This window comes from Ceratotherium simum, chromosome 5, assembly GCF_057802395.1.
Source record: "Ceratotherium simum simum isolate JZ-2026a chromosome 5, ASM5780239v1, whole genome shotgun sequence".
NCBI lineage: Eukaryota > Metazoa > Chordata > Mammalia > Perissodactyla > Rhinocerotidae > Ceratotherium > Ceratotherium simum.
The window spans coordinates 93,394,678-93,403,903 of record NC_141904.1 but is presented as its reverse complement, the minus strand read 5'-3'; the positions used below and the strand labels follow the sequence as shown (position 1 = coordinate 93,403,903).

The 9,226-nt window shown below is 57.5% G+C and overlaps 1 long non-coding RNA gene across 1 annotated transcript; it reads right to left on the bottom strand.

Annotated features, from left to right (window-relative positions):
• Positions 1-577: 577 nt before the first annotated feature.
• LOC147917163 (uncharacterized) lies at positions 578-7,244 on the bottom strand. The gene is made up of 2 exons (XR_015552337.1): positions 6,241-7,244; positions 578-2,657 (listed from the first exon to the last, which is right to left on the bottom strand). It is a non-coding gene; the product is annotated as an uncharacterized LOC147917163 (long non-coding RNA).
• Positions 7,245-9,226: the final 1,982 nt, after the last annotated feature.

Below are 9,226 nucleotides of genomic sequence, written 5' to 3'. Positions count from 1 at the left end.
TGAGGAAAAAGAAAAAAAAAGGAAGAGGGTTGGCAATAGATGTTAGCTCAGAGCCGGTCTTCCTCAGTTTCCTTATCTGTAAAATGGGGATAATAATAGACCTGACTGCTTAGGGTTGTTTGGAGAACTGCACGAGCTAATACGGATAAAGCGGTCAGAACACCTCACACACTAAGGGCCACACAAACGTTCACTATTACTGTTTCTGTTCCTCCTGCCCGCTGAGTCTGCTTAAATGGCGCTGGAGCCCTCTCTCCCCTCCAGCGTGCTTGGCTGGACACTGTTTCTCCCCTGGTGCTGGGACCTGCACGCTACAGCCCAGCTTCTGGAAGGTTGAGCCTGTCCCCAGTGTCTTCCCTACCCGACTCGCCTCTGTGATGTGAACCTGGGCCCAAAGCAGGGCGAGGTCACCTCCCGCCACCTCTGGGCCTCAGCTCTCCCACTCCCGCGGGTGCCAGGAGCCCCTGCAGCCTGAACCAGTGCCACCTCCACGCACCTGATGCAGCACGGCGGCTTACACGGCGCACTCAGCAGTGGTCACGGGAGTTTTAAAATGTTATTTAATAAAAATTTAGCCTACTTTTTAAAACATATTTATTTTTACTTTTTTATTTTTTCCAGTTTTATTGAGATAATTGACATACAGCAGTGTATAAGTTTAAGGTGTACGGCATAATGATTTGACTTACATATATTGTGAAATTATTACCACAATAGGTTTAGTTAATATCCATCATCTCACATAGGTGCCAAAAAATTTTTTTTATTTGTGATGATTAACATACTTATTTTACAAATTTAAATGACAGAAAAATTTTTTAAAAAATTAAATAACCACTCCCAACTCCCATCACCCAAAATAATCGTCACTAATCTTGGAGGGAGTGTAATTGCAGGTATCTCTCACACGAACACACCCCGAGCAAGGTTGGGAAATGGGGAGCAGGCTCAGTGGTATCAAAATGGATCGTATTATGCTGGCAGCTTAACCAAGTTAAAGGACTGCATTCAATTTCACTTGGATTTAATTGTAGAGAAAAAAGCATGACGTGCCATGAAGAGCCTGCGGAGTCTCCATGTGCCACCACACGTCTTGCTGAGCCACTCTACTGATGCCATCACGCTGATCGGACCTGGGGCGCGTTGTGCAAGTACCCTGTCCTCCTCGTGAGGCACAGGCGGCTGGCCTCAGCAGTGGAGATTTGAGGAGTGCCAAGGTCTGGGGCATGCTAGGATATCTTTTTTGGAGAGAAGGACGAGCTCTTGCCCCTCACACCTCTGACCACTAAGAAAGAGGCTCAGCACTCAGGGAACTCCTGGGACCTGGGATGCAGCAAACGTCACACTTGGGAACGCTGCCTGGACCCATTCACCAGGTGACTGCAAGCTCCGAGTAGGGCCCAGAGCAAAAGGCTCTGCAAAAGGTTCAGACTGTGGTCAGGCTGCCTGCCCCTCAGGCCCCCCGATCTGCAGATGTATCTGATGGTGGTGCAGAAGCCACGGGTGGAGCCCCTGGCCAGCCCTGCTGGGAAGTTGCAGTGCAGATGCTCAGAGTCCTGCAGCAAGGCCATGCTGTTCTAGGAGCGGCTTCTGGAATGTTACAGGGGCCCTGCAGGGCCTGAGCGTCTGGTAATGGGACATCACGTAACCGTGTGACTGGAGCTGCCCCTCATCAGATCCACCGAGTCATAAAGTGGTCGGGTCCGGTGGGGACCCACTGTGATGGACGGGGGTGCTCTGCGGCACAGGTCCACAAGGAGGGGCCCAGACTCGCATGTTCTGTACCTGTCTCGGCCTCACGCCAATTCCTCTGCCCACCTGTAGCTTCACGGGAGGCGTCCCTGAGGTCAAGTGACAGAGCAGGAAAAATCAAGGCCTGGCTCCCAGGTGGGCCTGCGGCCAGATGTGGACCTCTGCTGTCCCACAGCCCCTCGGGAACCCCTAAAGCAGAGGTGAAGAGGTATGCTCCCAGGTCAGCACTGGCAGCAGTGCACCCGCTCACTCGTTGTGCAGGGAGGGAAACGTAGTCCGAGGAAGGGGCACGTGCGGATTCCTGGGCGGCCGTCACGAGCTTGGCTGGTTGATCACGGGCCTGAGAGGAGCAAGAACGGACGACCCAAAACGAGGAAGTCTGGGGACTAAGTCAGAGGGTGGGCACAGCATGTCTGCACCCCCACAGAGGAGCGAGGCGACAACCAGGGGAGACTGACTTGGCGGTGAGCCCTCCAGCGTTTGCACAATGGGTTTGCGAGCAGAGCTGCCGTGGTGGCGGGGGCTCTGCGTGGGCCCAACAGTAGTCAGCCATTGTCACTGGTCCACGCGCCCTTCCAGCCACAGAGACTCCTCTGCGCTCTTGTTGGGGTCCCCCTCCAGGAGACTGAGCAGCCACCTGATAGCAAGTTGTTCACGCTGGATCCTTTCTACCCTGGACAGGCCAGCAACTTCTCTCTGCTGGGATGAACACCCTCTCTGGGTTGCCTCCCCAGCTGCCGCGCCTCCGCCACCAGCCAGGAGCTCACAGGGGTCTGACGCTCAGGTTTTTCCAACCGGGCTAGACGGCTTCTCAATCAGTTTCCCATGTGAACGGAGCACACAGAAAATCATTCAAGTGATTATTCTCTCAGTTTACTCAAGGATGATCCATCGTTAGTCCCATTCTAGACACAGAGGAAAGAAGTTAATTCATTACATACAACGGATACCTTAGGTTATATTAGCTTTATTCTCACAAGGAACCCTGGTGTCTTGCACGCTACTGTCTCAGACCAGGGACCACTTCACCAGAAGGAGGTGACAATGGCAATACAACCACGGGGCCTTTGGTCACACTCTAGTTCACATCTCTCAGAAGCAGCTGCTCTAAAAGGAATGGCCCATTAAGGCCTAGCTCTGGTGCCAGCCGGGGACATCCTGAGGGCTGGAGGCTTGTCCTCTGGACGCAGCCCACGCACCGAGCCCAGGCCCACACAGTGCTGGGCCCTGTAACTGGAGCGCAGCCAGGGGCTGGAGGGCCGAGGGTCCTTCTTTCCCACCCACCTTCCCTCTTGCCAAATCCCTACTCCTGCCCCACAACCTTAGCCCTGGCCAGATTAGAGGGCTGGTCTGGGGATGGGGTAGGACACATGATAACTGTCCCAGAAACTTGCAGCCACCACTATGGCCTGATAGTCAATTTGCTGGTCAGGTCATCTCCTGGGACCTCCGTGAGAAGAGGGAGCTGCTGCACACAGAGGAGTCGGGGAGGAACATCTCCTGAACTCAGAATTCTCTGGGGCTTCTCCTTGTCTTTCCAGACCCAGTGACAATAACAACTGGGCAGTTACAGCAACCACGGCTGGACAGGGCCAGGCAACTACAGTCTCAGACCCCTGGAGAAGATCTGGATCGTCCCACCAGGGAAACCTAGAGCAGTGGAAGTGCTGGCTGCAGGTGAGGGAAATCCAGAACGGGCGGTGGAGGGAGATGACCAACATCAGCTCCAGCTTGGGGACCAAGGGGGCTGTAGCTCATTCTCCTGACTCCTGCGTCACAATCTAGCAGGGTCCAGGCTGGCTACCACCTTGAATTGGACTCAGGGACACACCGGACCTCACAAAGGCCACAAACAGAGCTGAGGTGGGGGAGGGGGTGGATGTCTGATGCTCTGACCTCTGGGCCTGGCTGACCCCGGAGGGGATGCCCCCCTCCACTGGCCAGTCCCTAAAGAGAGTAAATGACTCACCCAAGAGCGTGCTTTTCAAGTGCAAACCAACCAATCCAGAGCCCACACGCCCACCTCCTCTAGGGCCTCTCACACTTGGGGCTACTAGCCCCCTGCCCTCATCACCCAGGGCAGGTACCAGACAGCTGGGACAGCCCCTATGCCCAGAGCCTGTGAAATTATTCAGACCAGCCGGTCCTAAGCCTGCTTACCCCTTCTCTGAGGAAACCACAACAGAGGCTCCTGCCCACAGTCCCCCCACCCCACCTCCACCCTCCACACCTCTGCCTCCTGACCCCCCAGGGGCTTCCCCGTGTGGCCCTGTGCAGCACGGCGTGCCCCCTCCTCTGGGGCTGTAACAAACTGTCTTTTCAATGGCATTGTCTCCTGACCTGTTGGCCTTACTGAACCTCAAATTTTCCGTGAATACACCTTATTTTAAACCGCGGACTGCACTGGGCACCTCTGCAGCTCACCGCAAGGCCTCCACATCTGCATTTACCCCAGCTGCGGAGCAGTGGTGAGCGGCTCCTGCTGCCTCCCACCGGCTTTGTGTTGACGTGGCTGGCAGCCCAGCGCACCCCGGCCCAGAGCTTCTCTGTCGCGGCGAGGACATCTGGGAGACCTGGTTGGCACTCATGTGTGTGAACCCAGAAGTGCGGGGCTGATGGGCAACCCCTGACCAAGGGGGTGGAGCCTATGGCTTGTGTCCCCTTTTGCCCCTCAAGTGGACAGTTTTCAGCACATGTCTGGAGGTTCCTCAGACGGCCCCAGCGGTCAGTGCCCTACTGACCGTGGTTCAACGACGCCTCCTTCTGCCGGCTTTTCCCCTCTCCCTGCCTTGCCCCACCGTGGCTCCCCTTCTTCCCTGGGACCGCTTCCCATAGATAGTTTCTGCATGCAAAGCCCGTTTCTGCTCTCAGACCCACGGGCTGTCTTTCCCAAGTTCTGTGCTGAGAATGAGGGAAGTCCAGGTCCAGAGGGACTACGGGCTCCTTTCATGGGCACTCCTCCCTATAAAATGGGCAAGAGCAGCTGCTCCCTAGGGCCTTGAGGATCCCAGAAGTTCATTGGTCAGGGTCCTGGCAGGAAAGAGGTGACTCTCCAACGAGGTGGAAGGGTTTACTGAAGGGACTGCTTAGAGCCTGATGAAGTTAGAGGGAGCAGGAGGCCACTGGCCCATGAGAACCAAGCCCATGAGGGTGAGCTGGCCCAGTCAGACCCTGGGGGCTTCCAGAATGTCTGACAGAGACAGGACAACCAAGGCTGTGCCCACCTAAAATGTGGAATCCTGAACAACCTCATACCTAGGCAACCTCAGTCCATACTATATCTTGGCTTTAGAACCTCATCATGTGCCTGTACAAACTCTTACCTGTAGCACCTCCTGCCTGGGCAACCTCAGGCCTGCACTACCCCTCCGCAGGACTCTTTCTGTGCCACCTTTCACTGCAGGCAGGGAAGGGAGGTTCAGAGAAGGCAGCTGAGTGGCCCCCAAAAGCTGGTGACAGCAGCTGGGACAAGACCCCATCCCACCTCTGAATCAGGCTGGGCCTGGACCACCCCCAGTCTTTGCCCAGCTTGGGTCTCCTGCCCAGCCCAGCCAATCTGCACAGACCTTATCTCGGCCATCCATCAAGGGCCACCTGGACTAACCAGTCCTGCCAGAAACCGGATCTGGCCATAAAGGCCCCTCCCTAGAGGTGTGTGAGGTAAACCCCCACCTTTCACTGGCCTTTCCAGCCAGAGGGCCAGGCCTGGGGCGGAGGGCTGTTCTCCCCTCCCCCACCCTCAGCTGTAATGGGCAAGATTGAGTCTGGCCTGGGACGGACACACAGTCCAACAGACTGACGGATGTCCCTCTCCCCACCAGCCTCCTCAGACCTACAACTAGGATATACAACTGTGTACTGGGGCTTTGGGGAGAAAAAAGAGAAAGGAATATTAGCAACAGATGTTAGTGCGGAGCCAATCTTCCTCGAAAAATAAATAAATAAAAGGGAAACTGAGGCCCGAGAGGCTCTCATGTCCATCTGTAAAGACTGTTATAACTCATCGTATCAGAACACTCCGCTTCTCCTTCATGTAAAACTATCCCTTGTGTGCCCCTAATGCACTCTGGGGTGAGCGCTCTCCCTCTGTGGCCTTATGCAGGCCCTGAAGGGGGTAGAGGTCAACAGTATTCTCACTTTCCAGGTGAGGAAACTGAGATCAGTTGTCCAAGGTCACGCAGCCTAAGGTCACCCGTGGCAGAGCGGGCATGGGAACTCCCACCTGCCTGCAAAGCCGTGCTCTGGGGAGACTTCTGAGGTTTCACCACAGTAAACACGCTGGCCCACCCGTCCTGTGCGTTCCTTTTAGAGATAGATTCCCGGAAGTAAGATCACTGGACCGAAGCTCCTGCAGAATTCAGAGCAGGATTCATATTGACACCCTGCGCGCCAGCAGCGGCGCCCACGGTTCTCACCGTGGAGAGGGTGGAGAGGCCCCTTGTCCCACAGCGCCCAGCACCTCGTGCTGTCGGTGCTCTTGCTTTTTACCTGAGAGCTGGGGGTGATACCATGTTATTCCGTTTGCATATCCTGGACTCCAAGCATCTTACGTATGCGTGTCGGTCGTTCCTGTATCTTCTGGCATGAATTCCAGTCCTCTGCTCTTTGCAGGCAAAGACAAGGGCTGGGAGGCGCAGGTTCCCACTGCTCTCTGGCCTCAGGCTGCTCGTCTGCAAAATGGGGAAAGAAGGTGCTCCCAGGTACTGGTGACCTTGGCTGGGGATACCAGCTCCTCCAGGCCTGATTCCAGCAGCAGGAATGGCAGGAACGTTTCTCCTCCCAGGTCTTGCCCCAGGCCTGACTCTTGACGACCTGCAGTAAATAACTTTCTTTGATCGCCTTTGTTTTGGTGAATCTTTTGCTCTGGAGAAAGTGGGCGTGTCCTCAGCCAAGGCCCCACCCCAGCTGCCATAGGAGGGACCAGGATGGGTGGGGAGAGGAGCAGCACTTGGGGGACGGGACCCTGGCATCTTGAGCATCTGCACCATTACCCAGAGCGCCCACTGTGCGCAGGACGTCCACAGCCCTGTGTCAGTCAGCCTCCCCGTAGCCTGAAGTCAGAGCGTCATCCCACTCGTCCTCTGACTTCCCGGCCCAGCCCTCCAAGTACAGGTGGGAAGATTGAGCCAGCATGGGCAAGGATTGAGTCCCAACGACCCCCAGTGCGGCAGCGGGCCCAGGACGGCTGCGGGGGTCGCTCTGCTGGTCGGGCTGGACGGGGCGCACGTAGGAGGGATGGAGGCTGTTCCCCAATGTGCTCCACACAGAAGCGGTGGAAACTTCAGCCTCTGCTCGCGGCCTTCAGGCCCGTGCACACAGTTTCCTTGGCCTAGAATGCAAGGAAAAGACAGGCCCGGGGACACCCCGCGACTTGAACAGGTCTAGGGAGAACCGGGTTTCCCGGCGCGAGGATAAAGGGGGTCTTCGCCGCCCCTGGGCCTGATCTGGGAGCAGAGACGCCCCCGGCCCCCCGCTCAGCTGCGGTGCGGAGGCGCGGCCGCCAGCGGGCCATCTGCATGACAAAGGCGCGGCCGGCCGGCCGGCGGGGGGCGGGGGGCGCGGCGCCCACCCCGCCCAGGCCCGCAGCTGCCCTGCTAAGCCTCCGCCCGCGGCCCGAAGATTTGGGGGGCGGGGGCGGCACGCGAGCCCTGGCGCTCAGCTGTGTTTGCTCGGGGGCGCCTCGCGGGGCGGCGGGGCTGGGGAGCGGGACAAAGGCCCGGGTCTGCCCGACCCCGCAGGTGGCGAGGGGGCAGGGGGAGGGCGCGTGGGGGAGTGAGCATAGGGAGAGGGGAGGGCTGCGGCGGCGGAGGCGGGGGGAGAGGGGCCGCCCGCCCGCCGGAGTCCCCAGGACCGGAGGACCCCTCAGGCTGCCGTCCCCAGCGACCCGGCACGGGGCCGGGGACCCTAGGATGACCCGGCGTCCCCTCACGGGCCTGCGTTCCGGAGCTGCTTCCAGCCCTTCCCCGTTCCCTGGAACCCGGGGTGACAAGCGATGCTGGCGTCCCTCCATCCCAGCCTGCTGTGGGCACGACTTGTCCTCACTCCGTCTGCACTTGCTCCGTGATTCATCCTGTCCCCAGAAGGGGTGCCCAACGTCCTGTCTGGGTGGCCCTCTCCTCCCAGCCTCCTCTCTCCAGCTGCTTTCCCTGCATGTCCATCCAGTTCCACACCCACCCCAAACCAGCTCTTTCTCTGCATCCCTGGAGATGGCACTTCCATCTTCCAGGTGCCCGGACCACACCTGGGCATCTTCCTCCACCCCCTGCTTTCTCTCTCTTGGCTGGCTGGACCTCTGAAATCTACCCAGAATCTAACCAACTTCTCCCAGCCCCACAGTTGGCCCTGTTTCAGCCCCATCACCTCTCGCCTGTACTACTGCAGTAGCCTCCCTCCTGTTCTTGCTTCTGCCCCAGCAGCAGCCAGAAGGATCCTGTTAAAACCAAAGTCAGACCTCACCGCTCCCACGGCTCTCTGCTCACTCGGAAAAGCCAGAGCCCGCACAACGGCCACAAGGCCCCTCGGATCTCCTCCCAACCCCCACCTCCCCACCTTTCTGGCCTGACTCTCTCCACTCCAGCCACACCAGTCTCCTTGTTATTTCCTTGAGCAGCCAGGCCTCAGGGCCTTTGCACTGGCTGTTCCCTTTGCTTGGACTACACCTCACCCTGATAGCTGTGTGCCTCTCTCCCTCATTTGCTTCAGGCCTTTACTTGAATGCCACCTCCTCAGTAAGGCCCTCCGTGGCCACTCCATCTAAAATGTCTCCCCTCCCCCCTCAGCTCATCCTGCGTCCCTCTCTGTCCTGTTTTTTCTCCTTGGCACTTCTTGCTACATGGCATTTCTCCCTGGGTGCTGACTCGGGGTGTTCATTTTCTGTATCCCGTGGGCTGTAAGATGCACCAGGGCGGAGACTTTTGTCTCTTGTTCACTGTCACGACCCCCCAAACCTAGTACCATCCCTGGTATACAGTAGATGTTCAATAAATATTCACTGAATCCACGAATAAATTAAAGCATTTCACCCTCCACGGCATCCGTGTGAGGCGGGCACTACGATCTGCGTTTTACAGAGGACAGCACTGAAGCACAGAGAGAGCAGGCAGCTTGCCGGGCTGCGCGGCTGGACAGTCTGGGAGGAGGACTTGAGCCCAGGCCCTCACTTCCTGGTGAGGTCTCCAACTAGAGGCCCACAGGCTGGTTTTGGCCCCAAAAGGGTTTTGTGTGTCTTGAATAGTTTCAGAAAAAGTTGACTCAATTGTGGCCATTTGAAAAATCAGGAGGTTTTACACAAAAGCCTAGGTCCGCAGCTTTTCTTGCAAGATTGGAACCTCTGGCCACTCTGGGTGCCCAGCCCCGCAGGCAGCCATGGGCCGGACCTGAGCAGCAATTGCCCTCAGACAGAGTGTGGCCGCCCCATTTGCCTGTCTTTATCTGCCGCTTCCTAGCTGGGCCCTTCTGGCCGTCGCCCTGCCCA